This window comes from Stomoxys calcitrans, chromosome 4 (genome assembly GCF_963082655.1).
Source record: "Stomoxys calcitrans chromosome 4, idStoCalc2.1, whole genome shotgun sequence".
Lineage (NCBI taxonomy): Eukaryota > Metazoa > Arthropoda > Insecta > Diptera > Muscidae > Stomoxys > Stomoxys calcitrans.
Window position 1 is genome coordinate 170702499 of NC_081555.1, and position 21643 is coordinate 170724141.

The 21643-nt window shown below is 39.7% G+C and overlaps 1 protein-coding gene across 1 annotated transcript in view; it reads left to right on the forward strand.

Moving 5' to 3' along the window:
• Positions 1-21643, forward strand: part of LOC106084296 (neuronal acetylcholine receptor subunit alpha-7) — a 791555-nt gene that overhangs the window by 268046 nt on the left and 501866 nt on the right. The gene's annotated exons all lie outside the window — the stretch shown is intronic.

The window sequence follows — 21643 nt, forward strand, 5'->3', positions numbered from 1 at the left end:
TGAGATGATTCTTCGTACAAAATTTCAGGCAAATCGGATAATAATTGCGACTTCTAGAGGCTCAAGAAGTCAAGATCCCAGATCGGTTTATATGACAGCTATGTCATATCATGGACCGATTTAAACCATACTTTGCACAGTTGTTGGATTTCATAACAAAACACGTCGTGCAAAATTTCATTCCAATCGGATAAAAATTGCGCACTGTAGAGGCTCAAGAAGTCAAGACCCATGATCGGTTTATATGGCAGCTATATCAAAACATGGACCGATATGGCCCATTTACAATCCCAACTGACCTACACTTATAAAGGGTGATTTTTTTGAGGTTAGGATTTTCATGCATTAGTATTTGACAGATCACGTGGGATTTCAGACATGGTGTCAAAGAGAAAGATGCTCAGTATGCTTTGACATTTCATCATGAATAGACTTACTAACGAGCAACGCTTGCAAATCATTGAATTTTATTACCAAAATCAGTGTTCGGTTCGAAATGTGTTCAAATTTTGACAAATTTTGTTCAGCGATGAGGCTCATTTCTGGTTGAATGGCTACGTAAATAAGCAAAATTGCCGCATTTGGAGTGAAGAGCAACCAGAAGCCGTTCAAGAACTGCCCATGCATCCCGAAAAATGCACTGTTTGGTGTGGTTTGTACGCTGGTGGAATCATTGGACCGTATTTTTTCAAAGATGCTGTTGGACGCAACGTTGCGGTGAATGAACATATCGAACCGAACACTGATTTTGGTAATAAAATTCAATGATTTGCAAGCGTTGCTCGTTAGTAAGTCTATTCATGATGAAATGTCAAAGCATACTGAGCATCTTTCTCTTTAACACCATGTCTGAAATCCCACGTGATCTGTCAAATACTAATGCATGAAAATCCTAACCTCAAAAAAATCACCCTTTAGGAAGTGTTCGTGCAAAATTACAAGCAAATTGCAAATTCTTTCCTTGAACCTTCCACTAAGGAACAGGAGCAAACTTCTCACATATCAATGAGTGCAGTTCGATTCAAGTTTAAGCTCGATGACTACGGGTCTCCTTTTTACAGCCGAGTCCGAACGGCGTGCCGCAGTGCGACACCTCTTTGGAGAGAAGTTTTACATGGCATATTACCTCACAAATGTCGCCAGCATTAGGAGGAGAAAACCACCGCTGAAAATTTTTTCTGATGGTCTCGCCAGGATTCGAACCCAGGCGTTCAGCGTCATAGGTGGACATGCTAACCTCTGCGCTACGGTGGCCTGGTGGAGGGTATAACAAGGCAAAACATGCCAAATTCGGTTGAGACGAATCTTGGGTACGAACAAATCGCGAACAAATCAAGAAGTCATATCGGGGTATATGCAAAGGTAGATTTTTTAGCTATTATCTTTTTTGGCAACACTGGTTTAAACAGCTCGCGCATGTTTTATGATTTTTTTCACTGTCAAACATCTTCAGTTTGGTCTATAATTTAACCATGAATCGTCTTACAAACGAACAATGTTTGCAAATTTTTGAATTTTTTTATCAAAGTGAGTGCTCTTCCATTTCTTCCATATTATGGACAAAGCCCATTTGTGGCTTAATGGGTATGGAAATAAGCAGAATTGTCGATTTTGGAGAGAACATCAGCCAGAAGCATTGCAAGAGCTACCAATGCATGCAGAAAATGTCACAGTTTGGTGCGGATTATGGGCTGGTGGCATCATTGGACCGTACTTCTTAAAGTAACTGTGAATGATGAGAGCTATCGTAAGATGATATGCAACTTTTTTTTTTGCCCAAAATGCTAGAGCTTGACTTGCATGACATGTGGTTTCAACAAGACCGTGCCACATGCCACACAGCACGCGTAACAATGGATTTAGTGAGAGATGAGTTCAACATTTGAACATTTTATTTCACGTTCGGGACCGGTCAGTAGGCCGCCTAGATCGGCGATTTAACTTTAGACTATTTTTTATAGGACAACATTGAGGCATTTATTTGTGAGATACCAGCCGAAATGTTTTAAAGAGTATGCCAAAATTGGACTAAGCGGATGGACCGTTTGAGGGGCAGTCACGGTCAACATTTGCATGAAATAATCTTCAAATATCAATTCTATGGACCCCACTATCGATTCAAATAAAGATTTCATGCATTTGGTATACCCTACACCACCTTTCTGGTACAGAGTATTACAAGTTTGTGCATTTGTTTGCAACGCTACGAAGGAGAAGTGCTAGACCTATTGATAAGTATACCGTTCGACTCAGAATCACTTTCTGATTCGATTTAGCCATGTCCGTCCGTCCGTCCGTGCGTCCATGTATTCTTGTAATCAAAGTGCAGCTCGTATTTGTTGTCCAATCATCACGAAATTTTACACGTATCACTTCTTTGGCCCAAGGAAGGACGGTATTGATTTTGGTAAAAATCGCCCGATTTGCACTTAAATGGCCGTAGTAGCAACAATTTTCAACCCATATGCACAATACTTGGCAAGGATAGTTTTGATGCTTTTCTAAAATAAATCAAAAAGTTTCACAGATAAAGCACTCAACAAAAGCTGCTAGATCTCTCCAAAAAAAAACTTCAATATTTGCATTCAATGCCCTCCACTCCCCTTGAAGTCTAAATCATCCGATGCAGTCGTGAAAACAAAGCGAACAATACCCTTGTGGTATGTTTACGGACATCATTGCTAACGGCAACATTTCCACCTTTGATAATGGCAAAAATGATAACAAAAAACTTTGCAAAAAGTTATACCAATGTGGAAAATCCAAATGAGAAAAAAACGCAACATATATGAAGCATAAAAAAGGAAATGAGAATAAAAACAAGTAAAAGCGTGCTAAGTTCGGCCGGGCCGAATCTTATACACCCTCCACCATGGAGCGCATTTGTCGAACTCTTTCCACAGTATCGCTTTTTAGGCAAACAAAGGATAAGCGAAAGGAATTGCTATGCTTTTGGAACATTATTAAGCTATGGCTCATTTCGGACCATAATTGAATTGAATATTGGAGACCATAGTAGAAGTCATTTTGTAAAATTTCAGCGAAATCTAGTAAGAATGGCGCACTTTAGGAGCTGACGAAGTAAAATAGGGAGATCGGCTTATAGGGGAGCTGCATTAGGCTATAAACCGATTCATGCCATATTCGACACGTATGTTAAAGGTCATAGGAGAAGCCGTTGTACAAAATTCTCAGCCAAATCGGATAATACTTGCACCCCTTAGAGGCTCAAGAAGTCAAGATCCCATATAAGTTTATATGACAGCTTTATCAGGTTATGGACCGATTTCAAACTCCTCTTAGCTCAGTTGTTGAAAGACATAACAAAATACCTCGTGTAAAATTTCAGCTAAATGGGATAATAATTGCGCCCTCTAGTGGCTCAAGAAGTCAAGATCCCATATAGGTTTATATGACAGCTATATCAGGGTATGGACCGATTTCAACTATTCTTAGCACAGTTGTTGAAACACATAACAAATCACCTCATGCTAAATTTTAGCAAAAGCGGATAATAACTGCGCCCTCTAGTGGCTCAAGAAGTCAAGACCCCAGATCGGTGTATATGGCAGCTATATCAGGTAGTGGACCGATTTTAATCATAATTAGCGCAGTTGTTGAAAGTCATAACAAAACACTTCATGCAAAATGTCAGCTAAATCGAATAATAACTGCGCCCTCTAGTGGCTCAATAAGTCAAGACCCCAGATCGGTTTATATGGCAGCTTTACCAGAAAATCGACCGATTTAAACCATATTTATCCCATAGGTTGAAAGTCATAACAAAATACCTCATGCAAAATTTCAGCCAAATTGTATAATAATAGGGCCCTCTAGTGGCTCAAGAAGTGAAGACCCAGATCGGTTTATATGGCAGCTATATCAGGTTAAGAACCGATTTCGACTAATCTTAACACAGTTGTTGAAAGTCATAACAAAGCACCTCATGCAAAATTTCAGCCAAATCGGTTAACAATTGCGCCCTCTAGTGACTCAAGAAGTCAAGACCACAGATCGGTGTATATGGCAGCTATATCAGGTAGTGGACCAATTTTAACCATAATTTGCGCAGTTGTTGAAAGTCATAACAAAACACTTCATGCAAAATTTCAACCAAATCGGTTAACAATTGCGCCCTCTAGTGACTCAAGAAGTCAAGACCCCATAAAGGTTTATATGACAGCTATAGCAAGTTATGGACCGAGTTGAACCATACTCAGCAGAGTTGTTGCAAGTCATTATAAAACACCTCGTGCAAAATTTCAGCCAAATCACATAAGAATTGTGCCTTCTAACGGCTCAAGAAATCAAGATCCCGGATCGGTTTATATGGCAGCTATATCAAAACTTGAACCGATATAGCCCATTTACAATCCCATCCGACCTACACTAATAAAAAGTATCTGTGCATAATTTCAAGCGGCTAGCTTAACTCCTTCGATAGTTAGCTTGCTTTCGACAGACAGACGGACGGACGGACAGACGGACGGACGGACGGACAGACGGACGGACATGACTAGATCGACTTAACCTATTACCTATTGAAATATCGAATAGAACCTTCTACGATTTTCTTACGATGGTACGAAAATTGTGGCTTGTAAAAAAAAAGCACTTCGTGCCAAATTTGGTAAAGATCGGACCAAAATTGTGCCTGCTACATCCTTAAAAGACCATGTCGGATGAAAGATATATATGGGAGCTATATCGAAATCTGAACCGATTAAGATGAAATTTCGCACACATATTGGGACGTCACACGAAACATCTCACGCAAAATTTTGTAAAGATCGGTCAAAAATTGTGCCTCCTACAGCTTTAAAAGGCCATATCGGACGAAAGATATACATGGGAGCTATATCTAAATCTGAACCGATTTCAATGACATTTTGCGCACATATTGAAATGACGAAAAAAATACCTTGTGCCCAATTTTGTAAGGAACGGACCAAAATTGGGCTTCCACCGCTTCAAAAGGGCACATCGGACGAAAGATATATACGGGAGCTATATCTAAATCTAAACCGATTTTTTTCAAAATCAACAGCGTTCGTCCTTGGACCGAAAAAGACACTTATGCTAAATTTTGAGAAAATCTGACAACAAATGCGACCCGTAGCTTGATTACAAAAATGCATGGATAGACAGACAGACGGACATAGCTAAATCAGCTGATCCGTATAATTTTGTGAGTCTAAACTGATCCGTATACTTATCAATGGGTCTAGCTCTTCCTTCTTAGCATTGCAAACAAATTCACAAATCCATAATACCCTGTACAACAGTGGTGCTGTAGGGCTCCGCCCGACTTCGGTCCATGTTTCGATATAGCTGCAATATAAATCGATCTTGGGTCTTGACTTCTTGAGCCTCTAGAGGGCGCAATTGTCATCCAATTTGACTGCACGTGGTGTTTTGGTATCACTTCCAATAACTCTGTTAAGTATGATTCAAATCGGTCCATGGTTTGATATAGCTGCCATATAAATCGATCTTGGATCTTGACTCCTTGTGCCTCCTTGTGAGGGCGCAATTCTCATCCGATTTGACTGAAATTTTGCACATGATGTTTTGGTATCACTTCCACTAACTCTGTTAAGTATGATTCAAATCGGTCCATGGTTTGATATAGCTGCCATATAAACCGATCTTGGGTCTTGACTTCTTGAGCCTCTAAAGGGCGCAATTGTTGTCCAATATGACTGAAATTTTGCACGTGGTGTTTTGGTACCACTTCCAATAACTGTGTTAAGTATGATTCAAATCGCTTTATAATATGATATAGCTGCCATATAAATCGACCTTGGTTCTTGACTTCTTGAGCCTCTAGAGAGTGCAATTCTCATCCGATTTGACTGAAATTTGGCACATAGTGTTTTTATATCACTTCCAATAACTCCGTTAAGTATGATTCGGTTCATAATCCGATATAGCTGCCATATAAACCAATCCGGGATCTTGACTTCTTGAGCCTCTAGAGGGCGCAATTGTCATCCGATTTGGCAAAATTTTCTACAACGGCTTCTCTCATGACCTTCAACAAACGCGTCTAATATGGTCTGAATCGATCAATAAAACATCTCTCATATAAACCTATCTTCCGATTTTGATTCTTGAGCAAATTTTTGATCTGAAATTCTTTCTACCCTTATCATGCAATCCTCCATTGGCAACATGTGACAAAAACAAACAAAACTCATTTCCTTTTACGAATTTATTGCAAAGTTGCGGAATCAAATTACATCCTTTTAAAGCTTCCACCGACACACTCACTCATATATGGACAAGAAGATAAAATAAGCATGTGAAACCTTTTTGGTGTTTCTGTACTCGACTTGTAAATGATGATGTCTTTAAATTACAATATTTTATTGCAACTTTTTGGAAATGGCCTCCATCGATACTCAAGTGTATGGTAAGTCATGCTTGTGGAGCATTGAACAACTATGCCTGCTGACATTCTCACATGGAAAAGTTTTCAAATAAAATTGTTGAGAAAATTACTGTTTATTACAACACGTCTCATATCGGGCTCTCGTCCTCCTCCTCCTCCTCCTCTCCTCAGTGTTGTGTCCTTTGTCTGTCCGTTATGTCTGTCGAATGTTCCGTTACAAGGACACATTTCAAAATTCCCTGCCATTGTGTACGACAAGCCGATGATGTGGCCGATGTTAAGTTCTTTACTCACTTCCTCATCCGCAACAATGCCAAGGATATGCTATGCTGGGCATGCCAACAATGATGCGCTGCCGTTGTTTCATGATGAGCAAAAATTCCAATGACATGCAGACTATCACAAGGACAGACGGACAAGCATACTGAGACTGAATATATGCCTGCGTTTGTTTGTAAGCATAGTGGTGTTATTTTGACATGCAAGCCTTCGGCCGGGGGTGATGAATAAATCGACCCTTGCATTGATCCACCAGATGCCAACATTCCTGCTGATTTTCATGCTCAACTCTAACTAGACACTGGATGCTAGGATTGAGAACTACAACATCGGCCTTTCTTCCTTCGCTTACAAAATGCCAGGACACTTTGTCAGTTGTTTCATTTTTTGTCTATTTGTTTGTTGATGTGTATGTGAATGTGTGTGTGCGTGTTTTGTGTTGGCTCATCACATTTTTGTTTTTCATGAAAGTTGGCATAAATATTTTGGAAAGGATACTTGAAGGGCTATGTGACATTCCGTTAAAACACAAAAATAAAAAAATATTTTTTCATGAAATTTTTTCTAAAAAATTTTTTCATGAAATTTTTTCTAAAAAATTTTACAAGGAAATTTTTTCTAAACACGAAATTTTTCTTTTTCATTTGCAAATTTTTGGCCTGTTAGAGCGAAGATCATTAAATTTTACCATTTTTGTTTGTTTCTCTTTCGAGACGAGCTCAAAGATCGGAGATTTTCTTTGCAAATGGAAAGGGAAAGCCAGAGAACACGTTTTCATCTTCTGGCTAGAAGACTTTTCAACCATATTAGGTGTGATGGCTTCAAAGGCCGTGCGTTGCTATGTTGTATTTGAATCGTATTAATTGCGATAACGCCTCTATGATACAAACACCACATTAACCACGCTCGTAAACCCTTTCTATTAGCTGTACTTCTCCCAATGCATGCCTTTTTGTGTATTGACAGACTTTTTTCTGCTACAATTACTCGACTTTCTTGGTACACATGACTCTGTGCAACTGTTGGAAGTTGTATTGATGGCTTCGAACGCTAAGACAACGGCAACGGCTCTCGCTGTTGCTCCGTGTGCCCAGGTTCGAATCCCTTCCGGGCTCTGCCGATTTTTAAATTTTTAAGTTGTCTAGCGTTCGAAGCCATCAATACAACTTCCAATAGCTTCACAGAATTTTACAGAAAAATGGTTTTTAAAATTATAATGAAATCTTATATATAACAAGTAAGAGAAAAGTAACAGAAAAAATTTCATTAAAATTATAATGAAATCTTATATATAAGAAGTAAGAGTGTGCTTAGTTCGGCCGGGCCGAATCTTATGTACCCTTCACCAAGGATCGCATTTGTCGAGTTCTATGCGCGGTATTTCTTTTTAGGCAAACAAAGAATGTTGAACAAGTAAAAGCGTGCTAAGTTCGGCCGGGCCGAATCTTATATACCCTCCACCATGGATCGCATTTGTCGACTTCTTTTCCCGGCATCTCTTCTTAGGCAAAAAAGGATATAAGAAAAGAGTTGCTCTGCTATTAAAACGATATCAAGATATGGTTCGGTTCGGACCACAATTAAATTGTATGTTGGAGACCTGTGTAAAATTTCAGCCAATTCGTATAAGAATTGCGCCCATTGGGGCACACGAAGTAAAATAGAGAGAACGATTTATATGGGATCTGTATCGGGCTATAGACCGATTCAGACCATAATAAACACGTTTGTTGATGGTCACGAGAGGATCCATCGTACAAAATTTCAGGCATATCGGATAATAATTGCGACCTCTAGGGGTCAAGAAGTCAAGATCCCAGATCTGTTTATATGGCAGCTATATCAGGTTATGCACCGATTTGAACCTTATTTGACACAGTTGTTGAAAGTAAAAATAAAATACGTCATGCAACATTTCAGCCAAATCGGATAGGAATTGCGCCCTTTAGAATCTCAAAAAGTCAAATCCCCAGATCTGTTTATATGACAGCTATATCAGGTTATGAACCGATTTCAACCATACTTGGCACAGTTGTTGGATATCATAACGAAATACTTCGTGCAAAAATTCATTCAAATCGGATAAGAATTGTGCCCTCTAGAGGCTCAAGAAGTCAAGACCCAAGATCGGTTTATATGGCAGCTATATCAGGTTATGGACCGATTTGAACCATACTTGGCACAGTTGTTGGGTATCATAACAAAACACGTCGTGCGAAATTCCATTCCAATCGGATAAGAATTGCGCCCTCTAGAGGCTCAAGAAGTCAAGACCCAAGATCGGTTTATATGGCAGCTATATCAGGTTATGAACCGATTTGAACCATACTTGGCACAGTTGTTGAATATCATAACAAAACACGTCGTGCAAAATTTCATTTCAATCGGATAAGAATTGCGCACTCTAGAGGCTCAAGAAGTCAAGACCCAAGATCGGCTTATATGGCAGCTATATCAGGTTTTGAACCGAAGTAAACCATACTTGGCACAGTTGTTGGATATCATAACAAAACACGTCGTGCAAAATTTCATTCTGATCGGATAAGAATTGCGCACGCTAGAGGCTCAAGAAGTCAAGACCCAAGATCGGCTTATATGGCAGCTATATCAGGTTATGGACCGATTTGAACCATACTTGGCACAGTTGTTGGATATCATAACAAAACACGTCGTGCAAAATTTCATCCCAATCGGATAAGAATTGCGCACTCTAGAGGCTCAAGAAGTCAAGACCCAAGATCGGTTTATATGGCAGCTATATCAAAACATGGACCGATATGGCCCATTTACAATACCAACCGACCTACACTAATAAGAAATATTTGTGCAAAATTTCAAGCGGCTAGCTTTACTCCTTCGGAAGTTAGCGTGCTTTCGACAGACAGACGGACGGACGGACGGACGGACAGACGGACGGACATGGCTAGATCGACATAAAATGTCACGACGATCAAGAGTATATATACTTTATGGGGTCTCAGACGAATATTTCGAGTAGTTACAAACAGAATGACGAAATTAGTATACCCCCCATCTTATGGTGGAGGGTATAAAAAGAACTGTTATGCTATTGGAGCTACATCAAGTTATAGTCCGATTTGAACCATAAATGGATGCTGAACATTGTAGAAGTCATTGCGAATTACGATTTGCGCCTTGTAGGGGCTCAACAAGCAAAATCGGGCGATAGCTTTATGTGGGAGCTGTATCAAGCTATTGATCGATTCAGACCATATTAGACGCGTATGTCTGATTGAAGGTCATGAGAAAAGCCGTTGTACATAATTTCAGCCAAATCGGATGAGAATTGCGCCCTCTAGAGGCTCAAGAATTAAAAATCCCAGAACGGTTTATATGACAGCAATATCATGTTATGTACCGATTTAAAACATACTTGGCACAGTTGTTGGAAGTGATGCCACAACACTACGTGCAAAATTTCAGTCAAATTGGGTGACAATTGCGCCCTCTAGAGGTTCAAGAAGTCAAGACCCAAGATCGGTTTATATGGCAGCTATACCAAAACATGGACCGATTTGTAACATTTACAATCTCAACCGACCTACACTTATATGAAGTATTTGTGCATTTCAAGCTGTTAGCTTTACTACTTCGAAAGTTAGCGTGCTTTCGACAGACAGACGGACGGACGGACAGACAGACGGACGGACAGATGGACGGACAGACGGACGGACAGACGGACGGACGGAGAGACGGACCGACGGACGGACAAACGGATGGACAGACTGACGAACATGGCAAATTTTTGTAAATTTTGGCCATCAACATTCCACGAAGGAACAGGGGCAAACTTCTCACATATCAATGAGTGCAGTCCGATTCAAGTTTTAGTCTCAATGATAAGGGGCCTCCTTTTTATAGCCGAGTCCGAACGGCGTGCCGCAGTGCGACACCTCTTTGGAGAGAAGTTTTACATGGCAAAGTACCTCACAAATGTTGCCAGCATTAGGAGGGGAAAACCACCGCTGAAAATTTTTTCTGATGGTCTCGCCAGGATTCGAACCCTGGCGTTCAGCGTCAAAGGCAGACATGCTAACTTCTGCGCTACGGTGGCCTATATCGACTTAAAATGACATGACGATCAAGAATGGGGTCTCAGACGCATATTTCGAGGTGTTACAAACAGAATGACGAAATTAGTTTACCCCCATCCTATGGTGGAGGGTATAAAAATCAATGTGTGTTTGTGTGTTCCTTATAGACTCAGAAACAGCTGAACCGATTTTCTTATAATTTTTACTGATGGTGCATAATGATCCTGTGGTGAAAATAGGGTACTACATTTTTTTGATGTCTGTAGGGGGAGCGGACCCTCCCCCTTGCCCTAATTTTCAGAAACGCCAGATCTCGGAGATTGGTAGTGCGATTTAAACGAAATTTTGTGTGCTCTCTTATAGTAACCAACAAACAAAAATTTGGTATCCAAATTTCGGATGGGGTATCTAGGGAGGTCGCCCCACCCCAAAACCCTCCAAATATATATATACACCAATCACGACAATATGGGACTCAAATGAAAGGTATTTAAGATTAGAAAACGTATTTAATATCCAATTGTCGGACCAAGTGTTTGGTGGACCACCCCAACCCCCAAAACACCCCTCATCGGGCATATTTACCCACCATGGCAATGTGGGACTCAAATGAATCGTATTTGCGAGTAAAATACGAATCTGATATCCAAATTTGGGACCAAGTATTTGGTTGACCACCTAAACCCCCAAAACACCCCTATATCGGACATATTTATCCACCATCGCAATATGGGACTCAAATGAAAGGTATTTGTGAGTAAAATACGAATCTAAAATCCAAATTTGGGACAAAGTTTCTGGTGGTCCACTCCTTCCCCAAAGTACCCTCAAAACAGGACTTATTTACTAACCATGGCAATATGGGACTCAAATGAAAGGTATTTGCGAGTAAAATACGAATCTGATATCCAAATTTGGGACAAAGTTTCTGGGGGTCCACTCCTTCCCCAAAATACCCCCCAAACAGGACTTAAATACAGACCATGGCAATATGGGGCTTAAATAATTGGTATTTGAGTATAGAATACGAATCTGATAACCAAATATGGGACCAAGTGTTTGGGGCCGCCTCTCCCCAAAAACATCTCCCAAAGGGAACAAATTTACGACCATAGCAAATGGGGCTTAAATGAAGGGTCTTTGGGAGTAAAGCACAAATATGATATCAATATTCGGGAAAAGTGTCTATGGGGCCACCCCCCCCCCCCCCCAAAACACCACCCAAATAGGAAGTATTTGCTGACCATTGCAATATAAGGCTCATGTAAGAGATATTTTAGAGAAGAACATGTTTTCAAAACCAAGTTACTGAGTGGCCGGGCATACAGCAAAACACCCCCCAAACCGTTCACGTTTGCCGACTATGGAAAAATGGACCTCAAATTTATGGTATTTGGGGCTAGGCCATGCATCTGACATCAACTTTCGGGACCAACCGTCTGGGGGACATCCCACCACCATAACAACCCCCAGGTAGGATGTATTTGCTCACCAAGACAATTTGGGTCTTCAAGACAGTTAAGCTCGATATTCATAGTTTTTAGGGCCCATACCCCAAACCGGACATATTCGCTGGATTTTCTCAAAAGGGGTTTAAGTGAATGGTATTGGAGATTATAAAACGAATTTGATATCCAATTTTGAGGCCAATGGCAATATAGGGTTCAAATATATGAGAATAGAGCACATTGGTAATATATTTTCAGGGCTTAGTGGTTGGGGGACAACCCCACTCCCCAAAACACCCCAAAATCGGGCATATTTACCGACCATGTCAATGTGGGGCTTAAATGAAAGGAATTGCGGGGTAGAGCAAGAACTGATACCCACTTTCGGGACCAACTTTTTTCTTAAGCAAAATTTCAATGAGACATTTTTTAAAGAAAAATTTCAAAGAGAAATATAAATGAATATTATTCTTAAGTAAAATTTCAGTAAAATTTTTTTTCGAAACATATTTCAATGAATTTTTTTCTAAAGAAAAATGTCATTTTTTTTCATAGAGTTTTTAGTTTTTTCATTTAGTTTGATTGTTAAATTTTGTCATGTTTTCCCACCTTTGGGAATGACTCATATCCATAAACTGCAATAATCGAAATGGAATGCCAATATGTGCCAGGACCCACTCAGTAAAGAATATGCCGTTACATATGTACGTGAGATTACATCTGCGATGGACAAAAAACTTATCAGTCTTCGATGCTGATATCGGTTCAACGAACTTTTGCTTGTTGAGGCAATTTGGGAACTCGTATGGATAATTGCACAATACATGCAATGCTTTAGCAATTGTTGCCAGTTTCCAGTTCCTACTTGCACATGTGGTGGTGGCACATGGGTGAAAGGACATTCAACGACTAACTTCCCGTATATCAGAGGAGATGAATAATTTTTTAATATTCAGTTGAACAAATGTTTTCCATTTTAAAAGAACACAAAATATTTAAAATTTAATGCACTAGTTGCAAATGTAAAACTTTTTAGATGATATGAAAACAGAAACTTATTTCATATGCATTTGTTTTCTTTCTTTCCAGGTATGAAAATCTATTCTAATGTATGTTACACCAGGTAACTAAAAAGTTTAATTATTTTTGCAAAAAAAAAAGAATAAGCAGCAAATTTTGCTGGTAAATGTAAATTGCCATACAATGAAACCAGTAAGGAAGGGCAAAAGTCGGGCGGTGTCGACTGTATAATACCCTACACCTACCCTATAAGTACAATGTGAGAGCTATATCCAATTCTGATCCATTTTTGATGGACCTCGCCGAACAAAAATATGTTCAAATTGTAATAACTACGGTTGACAAATGACAACATTATGGCAAATTACCCAAAATCTGACGAACACATATATGGGAGTTATAACTAATACTGAACCAATTTCTGTGAAAATCATCATGTTGAGAGTTATAAGAAAATCCTCCCTGCCAAATTTCGAGAAAATCGGGTAACAAATGACCATTTTATTGCAGTATTACTGCAAATCGGACGAACATATACATGGAAGCTATACCCAAATCTGAACCGATTTCTATGAAATTCACCAGCAATGTCGAGAGTCATAAGAAAATCCTTCCTGCCAAATTTCGAGAAATCGGGTAACAAATGACCATTTTATTGCAGTATTACTGCAAATCGGACGAACATATATATGGAAGCTATAACTAATACTGAACCGATTTCCATGAAATTCACCTGCAATATCGGGAGTCATAAGAAAATCCTTTCTGCCAAATTTCGAGAGAATCGGGTAACAAATGAACATTTTATTGTAGTATCGGACGAATATATATATGGGAGATATATCCAAATCTGAACCGATTTCTATGAAATTTACCTGCAATGTCGGGAGTCATCAGAAAATCCTTCCTGCCAAATTTCGGAAAAATCGGGTAACAAATGACAATTTTATTGTACTATTACAGCAAATCGGACGAACATATAAAGGGTGATTTTTTGAGGTTAGGATTTTCATGCATTAGTATTTGACAGATCACGTGGGATTTCAGACATGGTGTCAAAGAGAAAGATGCTCAGTATGCTTTGACATTTCATCATGAATAGACTTACTAACGAGCAACGCTTGCAAATCATTGAATTTTATTACCAAAATCAGTGTTCGGTTCGAAATGTGTTCATTCACCGTAACGTTGCGTCCAACAGCATCTTTGAAAAATATACTAATGCATGAAAATCCTAACCTCAAAAAAATCACCCTTTATATGTTGGAGACCTGTGTAAAATGTCAGCACATTCGAATAAGAATTGCGTCTGTCTGTCCGTCCGTCCGTCTGTCTGTCTGTCGAAAGCACGCTAACTTCCGAAGGCGTAAAGCTAGCCGCTTGAAATTTTGCACAAATACTTCTTATTAGGTAGGTCGGTTGGTATTGTAAATGGGCCATATCGGTCCATGTTTTGATATAGCTGCCATATAAACCGATCTTGGGTCTTGACTTCTTGAGTCTCTAGAGTGCGCAATTCTTATCCAATTGGGATGAAATTTTGCACGACGTGTTTTGTTATGACATCCAACAACTGTGCCAAGTATGGTTCAAATCGGTCCATAACCTGATACAGCTGCCATATAAACCGATCTTGGGTCTTGACTTCTTGAGCCTCTAGAGGGCGCAATTCTTATCCAATTTGAATGAATTTTGGCACGTAGTATTTTGTTATGATATCCAACAACTGTGCCAAATATGGTTGAAATCGGTTCATAACCTGATATAGCTGCCATATAAATCGATCTTTGGTCTTGAATTCTTGAGCCTCTAGAGGTCGCAATTATTATCCGATTTGCCTGAAATTTTGTAGGACGTGTTTTGTTACGATATCCAATAACTGTGCCAAGTATGGTTCAAATCGGTCCATAACCTGATATAGCTGCCATATAAACCGATCTTGGGTCTTGACTTCTTGAGCCTCTAGAGTGCGCAATTCTTATCCGATTGGAATGAAATTTTGCACAACGTGTTTTGTTACGATATCCAACAACTGTGCCAAGTATGGTTCAAATCGGTCCATAACCTGTTGTAGCTGTCATATAAACCGATCTTGGGTCTTGACTTCTTGAGCCTCTAGAGGGCGCAATTCTTATCCAATTTGAATGAATTTTGGCACGTAGTATTTTGTTATGATATTCAACAACTGTGCCAAATATGGTTCAAATCGGTTCATAATCTGATATAGCTGCCATATAAATCGATCTGGGATCTTGACTTCTTGAGCCTCTAGAGGTCGCAATTATTATCCGATTTGCCTGAAATTTTGTACGACGGATTCTCTCATGACCATTAACATACGTGTTTATTATGGTCTGAATCGGTTTATAGCCTGATATAGCTCCCATATAAATCGATCTCTCTATTTAACTTCTTGAGCCCACAAAGGGCGCAATTCTTATTCGAATTGGCTGACATTTTACACAGGTCTCCAACATATAATTTAATTGTGGTCCAAACCGGACCATATCTTGATATCCCTCTAATAGCAGAGCAAATCTTTTCTTTTATCCTTTTTTTGCCTAAGAAGAGATGCCGGGAAAAGAACTCGACCAATGCGATCCATGGTGGAGGGTATATAAGATTCGGCCCGACCGAACTTAGCACACTGTTACTTGTTTCTCAATTCTTTAGTTTTTAAGCTTAAGCATTAAATCCTCTTCTTAACAATAACAAGTAAATACATGTGTAGATGAGTTTAATTAAGCATTAAATTGCCTGAGACAGGACATACGCACACAGACACTCACTCACACCCACATAGATACGCACATTCTGAAATAATGTGAATGCCAATCAAGCAATTTAAAGATTTTATTGCATTTATCTCCCTCCACCCCTCTCCCTCGCCTAGCAAAGTCTAAACAAATTGAGCAGCATTTAATGGTAAATTGAACAGCAAACAAGAAATGCTGGCAGACTTGCTTGGTACTGCTGTTGGCATGAAAGTCAAATACCAAAGTACCAAATCATGTTTAACATGACAAATGTTTCGAAATAATTTAATTTTCTGTCTTGTTGGAGCCAAATATCTACTCACCCTCCCACCCCCCACCACCCTTCAGCCACCTATATATTTGTATTGGCCACAAACACAAGAAGAAGTGGCGGTGGGTAGCGGGGGAGTGAGTGTAGAGAAAAGGAAAAAAGCATGGAAAAACACAAGCAATTACCATAGCTAGTCTGCCACTGGAAATTATTTAGGAAGTCATTAGAATTTCAACACAAGAAATTATGGTCATTTGTTTAGCATAGGCTCTCAAATGGCAAAGGAAACGGAAACGGATATTGCCTGAGCGGAAACAAAGTTTAGAAATATTTCAATTCATTGTCTGCTCACACCTCGAGTACTGCTGCTGCTGCTGATAAACGGAAATTACAATCAAATTTTCTAGATACTCTATTCGTTTTCGGGAGTTTTCTTTCAATGTTTGGTTGTTTTTTTTTTTTTGGTTTTTCTAACGAATCATGTTAAAATAATTTGCAATAAATTATTCCAAAAACAATTCGATTCAGCATGTCAAAAGCCAGCAAACAATTAGTTTGAAATTCCTTTAAAGAAAATGTGAGAAATGGCAAGAAATTGAATTATCATGCAAATGGCATTTGAATAGAATGAGCTTTGACTTTTTTTATGTTATAAATACCAGCATACATTAGGAAAATTAAAAAAAAAAAAACTTAATTTCTTTAAAAATGTTCTCCATGCATTGTTATGGTGGAGATGTTCCTTCAACTTCACCACATAAGACCATATCAACCAAAAGCCTTGAGGGACTTTGGTTTTTCTCAATTATCCAACTCCATTTATCAAAGTATTGCGCCATTATGGCAAAGGAAGCACAACTCCACAAATGAACATCAACCAAATGAATATTGAAATTGGTTTGGCAGCGTCCATAAGTTATGACAACCAGCATATTCTCTCTCTCTCTCTGTCATTCTGTTTCACTACCATGCACTTGCACCCTTGTCTGGACTATGCAGACGCGGCCAAAATATATTTGGCCAAAATATATGTATGTATTGTACATATCCACACCGGAAAACGTTGAGTATGTGGGCGTTGTTGGTTATGGTGGGGTTACGTGCAGTGAATATAAAATGTTGTGCATGGTCTATGGCCACGAAGGATTCGTGGCACAACAACAGTCAAAAATTATCATTCATATGCAAAATAAGCCGCCCTCGCAATCTCCAAGCAGACGAGTATCCGAGTATCCCTTTACCAGATGAGCTTTATGAATCGTGCACCTAGGGAAAAGAACCGTGGGGCAATCTAGAAACAAATTGGATAGAATTGTGGCCAATTAATTAAGAAAATTTCATTGAAATTTGGTTTTTTGAGGAAACTTTGTGGAAATTTTTGTCTTTAAAGGAAATTTTATTGAAAACTAGCTGTTCTCTCAAATACCATTTATTTAAACCCCATATTGCCATTGGCTTAAGTGAAGTTTACATGATGAGGCCTCACCCAAAACCCATGGCCCCAAAAAAGGTGATCAAATTAGTTTTCTAATCTCAAATACCTATCATTTGAGCCACATATTGGCATGTGCCGAAAAATTTTTACCCTTTGGGGGGTGTTTTGGGGATGCCCTAAATACATGGTCCTACATTTGGATATCAAATTCGTATTCTACTCCCAAATACCTTTATTTGAGCCTCATATTGCGATGGTCACTAAAATATTGCTGTTTGTGGGGTATTTTCGGAAAGGGGTAGACCCCCCCAGAAAATTGGTTCCGAAAGTGGGTATGAAGCTCCACAATGACATGGTCGTTAAATATGCCCGATTTAGGATTGTTTTGGGGATTGGGGTGATCCCCCAAACACTAAGCCCGGAAAATATATCAGCAACGTGCTCTATTCTCATATAACTATATATCATTTATTTGAAACCCATATTGCCATTGCCCTCAAAATTGGATATCAAATTCGTTTTCTAATCTCATTTAAACTCCTTATTGCAAAAGTCAGCAAGTATGTCCGGTTTGGGGTATTGGCCCTAAAAACTATGAATATTTAGTTCCACTCTCTTTAAGATCCAAATTATCTTGGTAAGCAAATACGTCCTATTTGGTGGTGGGACGTCCCCTAGACAGTTGGTTCCTAGTGTTGAAATCACTTACGTGGTCTACTCCCACGCACCATATTTCCATAGTCGGCAAAAAAGACCGACTTGGGTAGTGTTTTGGGTGTGGGGCGGCCACTTAGTGAATTGGCCTTGAAAATATATATCGGACTCGTGTTCTACTCCAAAAACCCTCTTATTGGATCCTTATATTGCAATAATCAGAAAATACTTACTATTTGAGTGGTGTTGTGAGGGTAAAGTGGTCCCATAGACACTTTTCCCAAATATTGATATCAGATTCGTGCTTTACTCCCAAAGACCATTCATTTGAGCCCCGTATGGCTGTGGTTGTAAATTTGTCCCCTTTGGGAGATGTTTTTGGTGAGAGGCGGCCCCCCAAACACTTGGTCCCATATGTGAATATCAGATTCGTATTCTACATTCCAATACCTTTTATGTAAGACTCATATTCCCATGGTCCGTAAATAAGTTCAGTTTTGGGGGGTGTTTTTGGGAAGGGGTGGACCCCCAGAAACATTTGGATATTCGATTCGTATTCTACTCGCAAATACCTTTCATTTGAGTCCCATATTGTCGTGATTGGTCTAAGTATATGTTTGGTAGGTTTTAGGGTGGGGCAGGCCCCCTTGGTATCCCATCCGAAATTTGGATACCAAATTTTTATTTCTAGAGTACTATATGAGAGCACACAAAATTTCGCTTCAATCGCGCAACCCATCTCCGAGATTTGGCGTTTCTTAAAATTAAGGTAAGGGGGAGGGAGTAGATGACGACTATGGTTAGAAAGTAGGAATAGGCTTTATAATTTTTTGATATCGGGAGGGGGGCGGACCCTCCCCTTTACCCCAAAAGTATAACCCAAAAACAAAAGTGGACCGATCGTGACAATATGGGATTCAAATGAAAGGTATTCAAGAGTAAAGTACGAACTTCATAATAAAAGTTGGGTCCAAGTACCTAGGGCGCCGCCACATCCCCAAAACCGCTTAAAATAGGTTTATTTGACCATCATGACAATATGGGACTCAAATGAAAGGTATTCGGGAGTAGAAGACGGCTATGGTTAGGAAGTGGGAATAGGCTTTATAATTTTTTGATAACGGAAGGGTGCGGACCCTTCACCGTTACCCCAAAAACACCACCCAACATCAAAAGTGGACCGATAAGGACAATATTGGTATCAAATGAAAAGTATGCGGGAGTAGATAACGAATCTGGATTACAAATTCATGTCGAGTTATAGGGGGTCACCCCACCCCCACAAAACGGGCCCAAAATAGGCACATTAGCCAATCACGGACATATGGGACTCGGTTTGTTTGTTCCGTATAGATTGAAAAACGGCAGAACCGATTTTCTCGAAATTTTCGCATTTTGTGTAGGTTGATCTGGAACGAAACTTAGGCTTTACCCTCCGACTTATGCCAAAAACACAACGCAAAATCAAAAGTGGACCGAGCGGGACAATAAAGGTATCAAAATTAAGGTATTGGAGAATAGAATACGAATTAGGCGTTAAAATGTGAGTCGAAGTACCCATCGGGCCTCCCCAACCCCAAAACTCCTCCAAAGAGACATATTGGATGTTAATTTCAATATGGGGCTCAAATGAAAGGTATTCGAGAGTAGATTTCGAATCTGGCATAGAAAATCTGATTAAAGTATAGGGAGTCACGCCACATCTGAAAAACGCCATTAGACCCATTATGACTATATGATATACGGCTGTACCGATTTTCCTAAAATTTTCATAGATTGTGTACGTTTGTCTGGAAGGATACATAGGCTATATAATTTTTAGATCTCGGATGGAGGGGGACCCTCCCTCTTACCCCAAAAATGCCAACTATATCCGAAAGTGGTCCGATGGGCACAATAAAAGTGTCATATGAAAGGTCTTGAAGACCAGAAAACGAATATGGTATTGAAATTTGGGTCCAAGTACCCAGCGGGCCCGCCCCAACCCCGAAACTTCTCAAAACAGACATATTCGAAGTTTCCATGCCTATATGGGACTCAAATAAAAAGTATTAGGCAGTAGATTACATATATGCATAAAACATTAGGTCCAAGTAATGGGAGGTCCCCCACCCCCAGATACCACCAAATGCACATCTTAGCCGACCATGGCTATATGGGACTCAAATGAAAGGTATTAGGGAGTAGATTACGAATATGACATTAAAGTATGCATTCAAGTCTAGGTGGCGCTTTTCCTCCTAAAGATACGTCAAATGGGTTATTTGACCCATTATGGCAATATGGGGCTCATATGAAAGTTATTTGAGAGTAGAAAACGAATCCAATTATGGAATCAAGTGTTTTGAAATACGCCCTAAAGCACCCTCTAAACTGAACTTCATTTCCGTTGGGAATGCAGAACGAATCCATTTTCAGTGCAAAGTGCCGGTGGCCGCCCCAGCCCCAAAACACCCTCCAAACGGTTCATATTTACCGGCCATAGGAATATGGGCTTCATGTTTAAACTCAATGATAAGGGACCATTTCTTTTAGCCGAGTCCGAACGGCGTCCCGCAGTGCGACACCTATTTGCGGAAATTTTTCTAAATGACCATGCATGGCATTGAACCTAGCTAACGTCTCCAACATGAACAGGGGATAAACACCGCTTCTCACCAGGTTTCGAACGCATTCAGCGTCATAGGCTACAATGGCAGGAATTCGATGTACGCATTTAGGATGAATTGTCCCCACCGTTTAAAGATATTAGAGAATTAAAGAAGGCGCAGCAGAGCGGGTCGGTTCAGCTAGTAAAGTATATATAGTCTTGATCGTCTCGACATTCTGAGGCGATCTAGCCATTTCGTCCGTCTGTCTGTATAAATCACTATAGCGGTCGAAAGCGTAAGGTTAGCCGCTTAAAATTTTGCACAGATACCTAATATTGATGGCCCCTGGGCCATATCGGTTCCGATTTAGATATAGCTCCCACATAAATCGATCTCCCGATTTGACTTATTGTGCCCCTGAAAGCCGCAATGTTTCCCCGATTAAGCTGAAGTTTTGCATGTAGTGTTCTGTTATGGCTTCTAACTAATGTGCCAAGTACGGTCTTTTGTATACATTTTGTATACATTTTTCGCAGAATCCATGGTGGTTGATTCCCGAGATTAGGCCCGACATTGTCTTTCTAACATTTCGGCCGGTATCTCACGAACAAATGCTTCAATGTTGTCTTCCAATGTATCAATTGAAGCGAGCTCGTCTGTATAGATATGAGCATGTATAGACATAGCCTCACAAAAAATAGTCTTAAGGCGTTAAATCGCACGATCTAGGCAGCCAGTTG